At 45.6% G+C, this 14,207-nt stretch overlaps 1 long non-coding RNA gene across 1 annotated transcript in view; it reads left to right on the forward strand.

The window, feature by feature from the left end:
* Positions 1 to 14,207, forward strand: part of LOC128853889 (uncharacterized) — an 85,798-nt gene that overhangs the window by 26,471 nt on the left and 45,120 nt on the right. The window contains exons 3-4 of the long non-coding RNA XR_008452709.1: positions 4,706 to 4,803; positions 9,033 to 9,252. This is a non-coding gene — a long non-coding RNA (uncharacterized LOC128853889). The remainder of the gene's footprint in view (positions 1 to 4,705; positions 4,804 to 9,032; positions 9,253 to 14,207) is intronic.

The following is a 14,207-nucleotide window of genomic DNA, read 5'->3' on the forward strand; positions in this document are numbered from 1 at the left end:
GAGCTGCTAACTGGATTAGCTGGTAAATCCATCTGGAGCTCCCAGTGGGAGGGATGAACAGGTTCGAGATGAATAACAGCTTGTCAGAAGCAGCAAAATGGATTATTTTATCAAAAAGAAGAGGGGAGAAATACCCTTTTGGACATTGCCTGAGATGGAGAGTAGTGCTCAAAGAGAGGTGAAGAAAGAGGAGATGTTTTTTGAGGAGGGAATGATTCTTACTGTGTTGCTAAATACAGTTCTCCATCCTTTTTCAGTGTATTTAACTGTGTCTTGTCTCCCCGTTCAACTGTTCCTTTATTTCCTAAATCTTCATTATGAACTTGAGTCTGCCAGGGCAGCTCCCCGTCAGGTTTCTTAGTGACATGATGAGGGGTACTTTTTTGTTCCTCCTTGTCCTTCTTTTGTTGTGCAAGCTGTAAAGCGCTTCCAGAAAGACGTTGTGGGTACTGACTCTCGGGGCTTGGCTGGCATGAGGTTCCGCAGTGCGCTCTCCTGTCTGGTGCTCCAACTGAGATTTGACATTGGCTGATGGAGTGAAAACAGTTGCTTGTTTAATAAGAGCTGTGCTGAGATCAGACAGCTTCATCTGGGATTCAGCACCGACTATCCTTCAGTTACCTGTGCAAAGTAAGCAAACTGGCAGAATCCGAAATGCTGTCGATAGACTTGAACAAAGTTGCATTTGCTGATGTATTGCTTAGATAAGTGGCTGAGGAAATAAAAATAGCTTTTCCTCCCTGCTGCCCTCATCCTGTTGCGTAGTGTTTCCTACAGAAAGCCAAATACATTGGAATGAGAAGGGAAGAGCCTTTCCTTTTGCTTTCTGCTTGCCTTATCCATCCACGGTGTTGCCAACTGGTAGTGCAGGCTTGCAAAATGCACAGTGTGCAACTGTGTGCTCTGCTGTGAAGGGCCACCTTCTGGAAGCACTTTGTTACGAGGGGCTCAGAGCCTCCCTTTCTTTTCTGGGGATCTCAAGTTGGTTTTTTTTTTATTTTTGCCTTGTTGATTTGTTTAATTATACTTTTAAAAAATAAGGTCATGGGATCATAGAATCGTTTGTTTGGTGAAGACCTTGGAGATCATTGAGTCCAACCCTAGCTGTCCATTACTAAACCACCCCTGAGCACCTCATCCGCCTGTCCTTTAAATCCCTCTGGGGATGGGGACACGTTTACAGGGAAAGTGCTTTTGAAGAACGGCCATTCTCAAGCTGTAATTTCATAGTCTATTTGAGATATAATGATTTTTGAAGGTATGTTAACGACTTCCAAGAGTCTGCTCTATGGAATTAGTAGTGTTAGGATGGGTGCTCATAGCGTAAGGCTTCCAGTCCTGGTTCTGTGTCAGAGTTCTGTAGTCTTGGACAAAGACCTTGGCCGGCCCTACACCTCGATTCTTTCATCTCTGAAATGTAGAAAGTACTGTCTAATGTATGTAACTTGCCTAAAAATAACACAAGACTTATTCCGTCTTATTGAGTTCCCTTCATTCCTTAATGAAGTTACATGACCTGCTATAACTTCAGTTTAGCATTCTTTACTGCGAGCTTTTAGTCTGGTTCTTCTGTTACCCCTTCCAGAGGATTCCGTCCTGCGACTCTCCGAGGCCTGCGGAAGCTGCTAACTAAAGACCTCGGGAAGGAAAACAGATAGCATAGTGTGTTTGGAAAGCCTCCTTTGCTCCCTACACCCTCCTCCAGCCAGGAGAGCAGGTGGTGGAACAGGGTGGTGAGAGGATTTCCCTCCACAGCCTCTGCCCTGGATTCCAGGCGTGCAAGCGGTGTAGGAAGAGACCAATGGCTTGTGTGCTTTCTAGGCTGTGAAGTCTGAAGCTGCAGTAGGAGAAGTCCGTTGTGATCAGGGGTTGATAACCAGCCTGGAAAACATGACCGAATTACCAGGGGCTCATTGAGGGGGTCTTCAGCATCACCTGAAAACCTCTGCACTTGAGATTCTTCTCCTGTCTCATTTGATGACTGCATCCTGTCTTGACATCCGGTCTTAGATACAGACTCCATCCTGCCATATGCGACACTGTCACCCCCAGACCATAAGGTAGGACTTTGTTTTTCATCTCCTTGTCCTCCAGTGACAGTGATGTTGTGGAAGGGTTGAGGAGCATGGGGGCGAGGTCCTGAGGGACCCCTTCCCTTGGTACTGGGCACAGCTTGCAGAGCCCGGAGAGTGCTGCAGAGAGGACCTCTGCCCAAAGTTGTGCGTGCTTACCTGCAGCATCTAGCATAAAAGGGACGATGTTCTTTATAGATTCTTAAGACGAAGAATTGTAATTGATGACAATAATAATCGCAGCAACAATAATAAAAATAGTTTTGGTACCCTTAAGCTGTGACCTGGAAAACAGAACAGCCGAGAAGTCGTGGGTCTTATCTCTCCTCCTCTTTCTCCTCCACCCACATCTCTTATGCTTATTTCTCTCTTTCTTGTTTTTCTTTTCTTTCTAATGTGGGGTTTTTTTTTTCCTAGTCTGGACATATCCTTGAATCCTGGCCATTCCCCCAGCTTATGGGATTCCCATTATACATGCTTGATATTTAACAGCTTTGGCGTCTTCCATAGCTGGGAGTGAAAAGAGAAAAAACAGCTCAAAAACGTAATGGAGCAAAATCTGCATACTGAGCCCTGGTTCCATGTCCCTTTACACTGTTTACTTAGAGCTTAAAAGCTACGAGCTGTGGCATCTACTCAGACTTCATCAGCCCATCGTGCCCTGATGCTGGCCTTGGAGACACTGCCAGCTCCCGGTCCCCTCCTGCTGCCACCTCATTAGACCGGGAGGATTTTGTGGTTCCTGCGGCCGCCCCATCCCTTTTCAAGGCTTCTTCTTCGAGCAGCTTTCCTGCAGACCTTCTCCCTTCTGTCATGGGCTGTTTGTGCATCGGGGGGGGGGGGGCAGAATATATTCTCTTTGCTTTAATCAGAAATCCATGATTATGCCTAAGAGCTAGATTTACCTCTACATGAGCATCTGCTTTATTTGCTCTGTAAGCTGTCGTGCGTCTTTATCGTATGGCGAGATGTTGGTGTGCTCTGTGCTGTGCAAATGAAATGGGATGAGGAGTTGATCTTTCTCGCAGGAGATCCTGACTGCTCTGTTTATAACATACAGGGATGTTTTACAGTTGTCGTCTTCATATAAAAGGGAATATTATACCACAAATGAGTGGAATGGTTCAGTATGAACTAAGCCCTTCGGAAGAACAGGTGAAACACCTTATCTGGAATTCTGCCGCCTCCTGCCTGCCTAGTTCTGCCTTAAGGAATCCCTGGAGATCCCCACACTCTGGAGCTGTTCTTGTTGAAAAGGAGTTGGGTTCTGGTGGACCAGAGAATCACAGCCAAAGCAGTAGCCAGCGCCTGCCTTCTCTCCCACCAGCTCTCTGGAGATCTTTCTTTCCTGCTTTCAGCTTTCGGTCTTTTTTTTCCTTTATTTTTTCCCTTTTCTTCTTTTTCCCAGTGGACTTGAGTTTTCTGGACATACGGGAGCAGCACAGCACTCGTGGCACCCTGTCTGTTGAAGTCAGTTACCATAGAGTTGGAAAAGTGTCTATAGAGTATTTAGGCATTCCGTTGGATCTCCTTCCTTTACCTGTCTAAAATTTGGACGTGAAAGTCTAAGCATTGTGGTGTCGTTTCCTGCGAGTCAGTCAGAGCAGACACTTCAGAGAGCACTTCATGTGACTGATCTTAGATGTTTAGTTTATAATGAGATAAATTGCCTGTGTTTACCAAGGCAGGAAAGAAAATACAGAGGAATTAGCTCTGAATTAGACACGTCAGTTTTACACATCTAAGTTAGCAATCTCATCTCATGCTTTCACTCCTCCTTTTTTTAACGATCTTACCAGAAACTTCTCCTGGTGAAGCACCTTAGTTTCTGTCCTCTAGTGTCTGTCTTTCCCCGTTTCCATCTCTTACACCTGGAATAAGTAAAGGCGTTTCTTTTTCACTGTGAGAGCCAAAAGATTTTCTCTAGTTACTGGTGACACATTTAAAGCTCGTGAAAACAAATATGATTATGACCCAGTGCTTTGTTACTGAATGGGAACCGTTGCTACGGGTCATCAGCGAGACTTTAATTTTTGTAGTGTGAAAGATTTTATGTGGTTTGTGACAGCAGCCACAGTTTTATTAAACAGATTGAAAGCGCGTAAGCACTGAGATGTGAGTCAGCTGTTAACTGATGGGGATGAGCAAGAAAGTTCCCTTAGAATCATCCATGGTTGAGCATGGGGAGGTGCTCTTGATTCTCTCCGAGTGTCCATTGTGGTCTGTGCTGTGCATCCACTTGGCTATTTTCATTACCTCTGACCCCGCTGCACAGAAGAAAGTTGGCCTGTCTGCTACAATTTTCTCGTCTGGCAGACTCCAGAGAGGTGTCTCAAGAGTGAAAATTTCAGTCTGTTTTCCCAAAGAATTTTTTCCCTTTACATTAAGGGAGAAGCTCTGGCTGAGCCCTGCTCACCTGGGGAGAAGATTTTCTGCAGTGCTGTTGTCTTTGGGTCCTGCTGAGCTGCAGGCTCAGCTTTTTGGGGTTGTTTCGTGCCCTGCCTGAGAGCTTGTGGCCTCGGGAAGGACTCGCTTCCCTCCTTTTAGGGTTAGTTAATTGAAAAGCCATTGCAGGCCAGAGCTATCGGGGCTGGAAGATGAGGAACTGTGACTTTAACTCTCTTGTCACACAGGACAGCCCTGAGATCAGCCCGTGGGGTGACTGGGAGCAGCTTCTGCACTGCACTGCTGGAGTCTCCTGTTTAATGACACCGTGGAACAGTGGCAACAAGTAAGTACTGAGGTTCTTTCACATGAGCTGTGCTAGAGATTGTTGTCCTTTAGGACTAGAGAAACTCTACATGCTCAGGTAAAATCACTGTTTTCCATACAGGAAGTCAAGATTTAGGCTCGCTGGGTTAACCCCTTTTCCACAGCTGCACCTTTCCGTCTGGTAGATGTTCACATATTTATAACTCTGCGTACGAGCGGGTCAGCACATTCTTCAAGGGCCATTATCCTGCTGCTCCCTACAGCGTTAGGTACACAGCAGGGAGTTGCATCAAGGAAATGCATTAAGACGAATCAGCAAGAGAGAAGGGTACCTCTGGGCCAACTCCCTGCTTCTCAATTATTTATACTTCATAATTTCCAGCAAATCACTGGCTGTTTATTGGGGCTCATCTATAATTGAAGAGTTTCCTAGATCACTGGCCAGCTTTGCTTAAGATGTAGCTGGCTGTGCTTTTGAAAGCTGTTACGAAAACCCCACAGGGAAAGGCAGGGTCTCAGGAGTGGCTGGTCATCCATTGAGGATACACCCTTTTAATTTTTGGCTTTTGTGGGCACCTGGGACTGGGAGGTTTCCAGCGTGTGGTTTACCATCTCCATTTGACCGCACCACGTCAGGCAGGGACTGCGTGCTGGAGTACCGAGGTGACCCTGACCAGGAAGGATTTCAAGGATCCCACCTTTCCAAGGCCTTGCTCTTACGGTGAGCTGCTTGTTCTGCCAAAAAAACCAAAAAGTGGAAGGTTTGGATGTTCCTAAAATCCTTGAAGAGGCCATGAAAAAGGGAACTACTGTTCAGAATTGAGATGAAAAGCCAAAGCCTTGAAAACTCAAGAACTTAAAATCTGAAGGAAAAAAATCAAGTGCGTGCTTATGCAGGAGACAGTTGGCTTTGCATCCTTGGTGGCTCCCTTGCCAGACCAGGTGGGGTTTTCTCCAATAACATTCAAACCAAAATAATTTTGAGTGAAGCAGATGATGCTAGAATGGACTGGTTTGAATATTTTTTTTTCTGGTTTTGTTTTCAAATAAAAAAAAAAATCTGGAACCAGGCACTTCGGTGTGAACAACTTCACATTTGAGCAACTAGGAAACGGTAATGAAAAACTGTTTTGTTAAAACGTTCCAAATCAGCTCTATCCATCACTTCCTTTCACTGCTGCCCAATAAAAATAGTTCCCACATACCTCTGTAGGCAGGAGTGCCATGTTACAGAAGAAGGAATAACTAAGCCAACAAAATGACTCACATTCCAAAGATAATATATAAGGTAGGGCCTGGCCAACTGGTTAGATTCAAATTGGAACCAGCCTCAGCCTTTCTGCCTCAAACAAAATGATCTCAAAATATGATCTGTTGTTGTTTTTTGATGTTTGCCCATTTTGTTTTTGCACACTTCTGTTCATGATCCCACTTCAGGCTCAGTGGTAAGTGGGCATGCTTTTAATGCTACAGAGACTGCTATTTCTCCTCATTTTTAGCCTAACTGAAAGCAGGAAACACTAGGGCTGAGGCAAGGGGATTTATTTTGTAAAGACGCTTTTTAGCTGTTTGGCCGGCTCAGGTTTGGACGCTCATGAGTAAAGCGTGCTTAAAGGTCCAGACTCCTGTACAACTGAAGTTTTACACTCCTGAATTTCTCTTTTTGAAGTGATATATTTTGAAGTAGCCAGAACTGTGGACCTCAGACACTGGCTGCTATAATTCTGTGTGCTGTGTTATGCGTGAGCATGAAGAAGTGAACCCCTGTGGTCCCATATGTCCTTACAGCCTAAAATACCTTTCTTCATTTGAAACATATAATTCAAAGACATAAAACTTTTAATTTTATTGTTGTTATGAGGTTCTGAACTAATACCCTGAAGTTTTTAGGTCGTTAATTCTGTTGATCTTCTCTGAAAACCTTGTTCCAGCAGAATGAGTCCTCCATGTATATACAACTCCTCAGCCAGGATGGTAGTGCTTTTAGGAGCAGCTCAGGGTTTAGGGTGAATGCATTTTAAAGCAATCTATAAATCTTTATGATCTTTGTTTTTCTTTCTCTTGCATGCGCACTTGGCAAGGGTTTTCAGTTTGCATCACTGAAAATGTGATTCACCTACGTACAATGGGTGAGATTTGTCCACATCTGAAAAGCCAGAATCAAGCCCTTTGCACCTTTTAAATCTTCCGAATAGGACTGAAACAGGGCATTATAGTTTGCCAAACTGTTGCACTGCCTTCCCCTGAAGCTGAACTGAGTTTCAGCCAGGTGGAATGAAGAGGGTGATGGTGGACAATGAATTACTGTAACTCTGCACTGTGCTAAGGAAGGAAAAGGTAATTTGGGGGCTGCGGGACTGATTGTTGCTTTCTTTCCTCCGTGACTTTGGTGCTTTAGGTGACTGCTTGGACTAATACATCCCATTTTGGGCAACCTCTTATCAAAATTTGGAAGCTTAGAGGAAAGTAAATTAGCGTTAAAGATCCACAGAGACCAGCTTATGCAGAAAGGTTTTGAGTTCAGTAGGTTTGGTTTAGGTGAGCAATGTGGAGCGTGGTAGAGCAGGAGGACAGCACCTGATGGGCACATGCACAAACCAGACCGAAGTAATGAAGAGTGGGCTGCGAAAATAGCTGGAAACAGTGATGAGATGGGAAAAGGGGAGGCTTTTCTGGGTATGGAGTTGTCTGCTGGAGAGTCAGCGTACTAGCTGGGAATTTTCAAAGAGAAGCTGGGCAAAATCCTGGATGGTGCGGTGGGCATGGCCACACGGTCACACTGTCTGGGAGAAGGACATGTTCTCTGGTTTAGGCTTGTGAAGTCTCAGAGAGTAGAAAAAGGTGGGATAATTGGAGCTATGGGTGTTCAGGGAAGATCTCATCTGTACTTGGTGACAGTGTGTGTGTCAGGGCATCGCTGCCCAGAAGATCGCTGCTGTGGCCACTGCCGTACTCTGTCCCAGTTTCCCCCTTGATTTCTGTCCAGCTGCCCTTTTCTCCGAACAGAAAGGAAATGGCTGTTTTTCATAGCCAGTAAGAGAGCAAATGCTTTCTGCTGTCCACAGCCAGCTCGCAGCCTGGAGCCTCTGCCGCGGCTGCACCCCGCGACACCGAGCAGGCACGCATCCTGCCTGTCCGCGGACCTGACAGCCCCAGGCTGGAGACTGAGCAGGTTTGAGAGCAGCAGGGGCAGCAGGGGTGTGGGAGGGCCGAGAGGGAGGCAGGAGTGGTGCAGGTGAGGAGAGGACAGACTTAAGAAAAATTGCTTCACCGAAAGGGTTCTCGGGCGCTGGCGGAGGCTGCCCGGGGAGGTGGTGGAGTCCCCATCCCTGGAGGGGTTTAAAAGACGGGCAGACGAGGTGCTCGAGGATCTGATTTAGTAGTGGACAGGTGTGGTTGGACTCAATGACCACAAAGGTCATTTCCAACCAAACGATTCTGTGATTCTGAAACTGAGACTGAGCCCTTTGCCGTGGACAAATAAATCCCGAAAGGGTGAGGGCATATGGGGTGTTTCACGGGAGAGCATCAAAAAAGCTGTAGTGCCGTATAGTTTTGAGTCAAGCCTGGTATTGCTAGTGTTTACAACTGAGCAGGTGGGGAACTTGGTGGTGTTTAATGCCGTTATTAAACATCTTCGCTGCATGGGAACTTAGTGGTTCCTGGGGACACTCAAGAAGGTTAAGGTAAGCAAGCTGCAAGTTGGACATTAAAGTGGATGCTGGGAGTGCTGCACAGTGACCTTAGGTTGTTGTAGTTAAGTCCCTCAGTCAAGCTCTGTAGTTATGCCAGTGACTATCCAGGACCTGCCAAAGGTCCACAAGGAGCAGGATGCTTTGGAGACGTGCTCACTCTCCCTGAAGTGTCTGCTAGCGTTTTGCTTTGCCCAGGCTCAGGGAGGCTTTTTAACACTTGTCAAATGTACTGATTATTGGAATGATCTGTGCTAGGAAAGAAATAAATAAAAGGCATAAGAACAGAAAATGCACCCTCCCAAGATAGTTTTTATGTAGCTGGAAAAGTGAGGTGGTTTCCTGTTCTAAATATTTAACATGATGTTTATGATATGTCCTCTGGGGGAAGAGATGCTTGAAAGCTAATGTTTATGAAGTAAGTCTGGAGGGATGGAAAGGGGAGGGAGGGCACGCTAACTAGGGAAAAAGGGAGGGAAAAAAAATAGAACCTCGGGAGATGTCCTGATTTATGGCTTTACTTGCTGGAGAAAAATATCTTTGTTTTGTTAAAAAGGTTGCAACTGATGGAAGGCAACTCCACCTCGGCTCCTTTTGAAACCAGAAACCTGTTCCCTGAGTCCAGACAGGATCTGAGTCTGGGCCAGCGGGAATCTTTTACTGGCTGCTACCTTCGTGCTCTCAAGCCCTGCAGAAGGCAATGTGTCTGCGCATCACGTGAGGGCTGGAATGATGGTCTGATGTTTAAGAAGTGAGCTACGTTGCAGAAAGGAGTGGTGAGTTCAGTTTCCTACTCTGCCAAAGGCTTCTAGTGTGATGTTTGGGTGTATAATCTTCCTTTGTCTCTGTTCCCAGCCTGGGAATAGCAACAACTCCCCAGTTCACCGGGAGATTGAAAATAAATCACTTTATTGTTGTGCACTTATAAAGTAAAGGCCAGAATTGCCATTATTTCAGTGTCCTTGTGAAGCACACTCTGAATGGATGGTATTTTTCAACTCAGTTTATTAAAAGTAAATCCATGCTTGGTTTGTTTTACCTTAGTAATCTGCTATGTAAATGGCAGCAGTCCAGGACCAGCTTCACGTATGGCTCTGCCGTTCCCACCCCAAGGTGTAAATCTTCTGGGGGAAAGCTGCAGGCCGGAGCGGTGGGAACACCGAGAGTTCCTGCTGCTCAGATTTTCAGTAGCGCGAGTTATTGCAATTTTATGTGTATCTGTTAGAGCAAGTCCAGAGGAGGCCACGGAGACAGTCTGAGTGCTGGAACACCTCCTCTATGTGAACAGGTTGAGAGAGTCAGGGCTCCTCCGCCCGGAGAAGGCCGTGGGGAGACCTTAGAGCAGCTTCCAGCACTGAAAGGGGCTCCAGGAAAGCTGGGGAGGGGCTCTGGATCAGGGAGTGCAGGGACAGGATGAGGGGGAAGGGTTTTCAGCTGAAAGAGGGGAGATTGAGATGAGATCTGAGGGAGAAATGTTTTGCTGTGAGGGAGGTGAGGCCCTGGCCCAGGTTGCCCAGAGCAGTGGTGGCTGCCCCATCCCTGGAGGGGTTCCAGGCCAGGTTGGATGGGGCTTGGAGCCCCTGATCCAGTGGGAGGTATCCCTGCCCGTGGCAGGGGTGGGACTGGATGAGCTTTGAGGTCCCTTCCAATCGAAATGATTCTGTGATACAAGATAGGGAATGAAAGAGACTGTGTTTGAAGGAGGTAGCACAACTCCTGTGTGGTTAACTGTAGCATCTTCTGGGTCCTCGACGTAGCCCTCGGTGGCTCTTTTGTCATGCACTGCTGAGCACAGCTGGTCTTAGATCTTCAGACTGACATGGACTGGAAGGTAAACATAAGAAATTGCAAACATAATCTTGGCTAAGACGAAACTCTCGGTGGCTTTAGCACAGGCCTTTGAAAGTTTCGCAGAAGTCAGAGGCCAGGTACAAAAATCCCATGTCTTAATCAGTACTGTAGGTTTCTTCACTGCGTTGTGCTCTGCCTGGCTGAGAGTCAGGCCATTTGTTTCAATTATCAAATACAGATTTATGACCTGTTTTTCTTGGAAATAGAACCAGGCTTGGGACCAGTTTTCTCCTTGCAAATAACCGTGTTTGGCTGCGGTCAGTCCATGCAGGTAGAAATGTCAGACGTGGTTCTAAATATCCGGTTTCCTACTCCATTTTCTCTCTATCCTCATGCCTCTGAATTTGCTTATCAGCTCCACATCTCTTTTTCTGGAATCACTGTGCTTTGTGCAGGGCCGCTCTGCATGTGATGGCTTTCTTTGCCTGCTGTCAGCAAGCTCTTGCGTTGTTTTCCAGCAGAGAAAATCAGTGCGCTGTGCTGGTGCACCGCTGGGCGGTCGTGGTTTGGTGACAGGCAGGTCTGAGTGGGAAGATTTCACCTAGTGTTTATAATATTAGTGTACTTTCTCACTTGATTATACAATAACTGTGTTCTTCCAGCAGTAAGTATGGGTCTTTTCTTTGGATGTCTGTGTATGACTGTTATTGAGTGAAATCATTCTGATAACAGCTGAAACGGCATTTGAACCTGAGTAGACTTCAGATGTTTTGGGTAAACTAACAGTGAAAGGCGCTCAGGTGTGCTCGGTGTGCACCGTGTGTAACTGTGGCGACACATCCAAACAGGGAGCGGGGAGGCGATAGTCTGCTCCTTCTTCCAGTGCCCAGTGGAGCCACAGGAGGAGGTGTGAAGGCGCCCCCTTCTTTAAACCTCATTGATAATACACAGAAAAGGCTGTTGTATATACGTGGCATTTAATTTCTTTAATACTACCCTCTGCCCTAAAGTTTTGATCTCTTGAATTCCAATGTGAGAAATCACTGGACATAAGGAAAAGAGTAAAGCTTTCCCCTTCTCACAACCGTACTGAGCACACACCTCCAAATCTTCACGTATCACCTGAGCATCTGGAGTGCTGGGCTGAGGGGAACGTGGTTTTTAAAGTTGTTTTTTTAAACAAAAACTCCCTAACTCTAATCTACAAGCCCCTTCAGACCTGCCCCTAGGGAGAAACCCACCAATTACTATTTACTTTACCAACCCAGAGTGATTTGTGGACGCATGTAAGAATTATTTACGGTTTCATGCAGGAAAAACTTTCAGCTCCCTATTTGCCCTTGTAAGTAATGAGTTGCCTCAGGGGATCAAAGGTCAGATTTTGGTTTTAATACCCACCTCCTTTTAAAAAATAAATAAAGCAATCCATGTGAAAAGAAGAAGAAAAAAAACTAACAGTCTGCAAAGGCTCTGACTCCTGCTCGGCTTTGATGTTTTAGGTCTGGAAGGGATCATAAATTTGCTGGTGTGAGATAGAGTGATAATAAATGTAGCTTTTAACTGCTGGGTTTTTAGCTCACACAGCATCCATTATCACTGGCAACTGCAAAGGGAATGTACTTTTTTTCTTTGTTGCTCTTTAGAAATATAAATATTCATCTCTCTCTCCGTTGATGTCCCAAAAGCTCAAATGTAGCCTCTCCTTGCGATCATTCCCCAACAACTTTCTTTCTTGGTCACAGTGATTCAGTGGTGTTGATAAGAGGCTGGAAAGATTCAGCTGGGGCTCAGTCCAGCATTCACCACTTCAGCTCTTTATTAGATGGGTATTTTTCCAGTCCTTTGAGGTGTAGTGAGCAGGGAGTAGACAAGGAACAATTTGAAACAGAAAATGTGGTTAGACTTCAAAGCTTGAGAACCTTGAGGTTCCCAGAAGATCTAGAAACAGAGCTACCATTTGGCTTCAGAAAGAATTTTGCATCTACGTTGTCCACCTTCCCATAGACCTCATACCCACAGAATCACCGAATGACCTCAGTTGGAAGGGATCATCGAGTCCAACTCCTGTCCCTGCGCAGGACAACCCCAACATTCACGTGTGTCTGAGGGTGTTGGCCAAACACTTCTGCAATACTGTCAGGCTTGGTGCCGTGACTGCTTCCCTGGGAGCTGCTCCAGTGCTCCACCACCCTCTGGGGAGGAACCTTCTCCTAATGTCCAACCTAACCCTCCCCTGGAGCATCTTCCTGACACTTCTTGGAGCACTTTCTTCCTATTTCTGACTGACAACTAGAGAGGCCAGAGACGGTGCCCATGCACAGTGACATCTTCTGCCATGTCAGCATGCTTCCATGCCCTCCTGGGGCCTGTGTAAAGCTCAGACAAGATGCACTATGGGAAACTGCTCTAAAGGTCTGGCAGGTACTTGGTGCCAGCGTGGAGCAGCCCTTCCAATCCAACCGGCTTACTCATGTTATAGTATTTTAAACCTACATCGTTAATAAATGATTTTAACCACTTAGATGTCTATTAATGTCTTTTTACTGAATGCCAGCAACCTCATATTCCAACAATTTCCACAAGGGCTTATTGATTAGGTATAGATTTGGAATGAGTTTTGCCAAATCAGTTTATCGTTCCTATATATCTCTTCTTATCTGCTTTGCTGTGTGGAGTAAACGCTTCAGCGATTGTCTTTATTTTCCCTAGATCAGCAATTAACTCATTTTTACTCAACTTCCATCCATTATGGATCACTTCTGTTCATAGGATCATTTATTATTACTTTTTTAAGTTGAGCCATAGATCCGTTCCTGTGGTCTGTTGCAAAACTTAATGGTTTTCCATATGTTCTTTCAGGCCTCCAGTCTAAGTGGGAATGCCATCCCCTCCAGATTCATCACTTGGAGAGCTTTTAGAAACTGTGAAAACTCTGGGAGTAGAGTACTGGACAGCACTTACTTAAATAAATAAGATTCAAAGGGTGTATTAAAAGACACTGGCTTGATCTTAACTTGCACTTCCATGCAGTTAATCCTGTGCATGTTTGAATTCGTGATAGCTCTCGTTCTTATTTAAGTGTTGCATGTATCACAAGTTAATTTTCTTACTTGATTTTTCTATTCCAATCCTGGAAATAAACCTCTTTTCATCAATTCAAAACTGTAAGGTCAAAGGATGTATCACATAGTCTGAATTCTTCTGCAAAGGAAGCCAAGCTGAATCCATTTACTTAGAGATGGCTGACACATCTTCCCAAGACGTGTTCCAGTTTCCAAAAGCAGACAGTGCACAGCATTTCCTGGCAGTTTGCTGTGACAGTTAATTTCCACACCTTCGGAGCCTTCAGCTGCTGATTTGAATGTGTCTGGCTGTAGCTTCTGGTCAACCTAATCCACCCGTGGTGTTGCTTTAGGCTACAGCATCTGCCCTTTCACGTTACCAGCTTTAGTCCTGACTGTATCTTTGGGACAGACCAAATTTTTCCGAGTACATCATCCTCCTTCTTGTTGAGGCTGTGTCTTTGGAGACATCTGAGAGTGATTTCTGAATGCTGCCTCTGTTCGTCACATGGACTTGGGCTGTTTGCTTTGACCGTCCCTTTTGTGTCGTCCTGGGTCCGTGCAGATGCCGTACTTGTTACCCCGAGCTGGTGCCCAGCAAAGGCTGGTTAGAAGGCGAGACTTTTCATTCCCCAGAAGGTGTCTAGAACGTATGGGGTGTGTCACATCAGGGACTTGCCTGTGCCATTGCGTCACCAGAGTCTGGAGGATTATCTGGTTTAGACCTCATTTTCTGACTATAAATATTAGTTGAGATGAATCCTGCGCAGTTGCACGCAGTCACCTAATTCCTTTAGCCCTGGAAATGTTTTTATGGAAAATTCTTTCTTAGCCATCTGATGTTATTGAAAGAATCTTAATTTTTCTAATCGGTTGTT

The sequence above is a fragment of the Cuculus canorus genome, chromosome 17 (assembly GCF_017976375.1).
Source record: "Cuculus canorus isolate bCucCan1 chromosome 17, bCucCan1.pri, whole genome shotgun sequence".
NCBI lineage: Eukaryota > Metazoa > Chordata > Aves > Cuculiformes > Cuculidae > Cuculus > Cuculus canorus.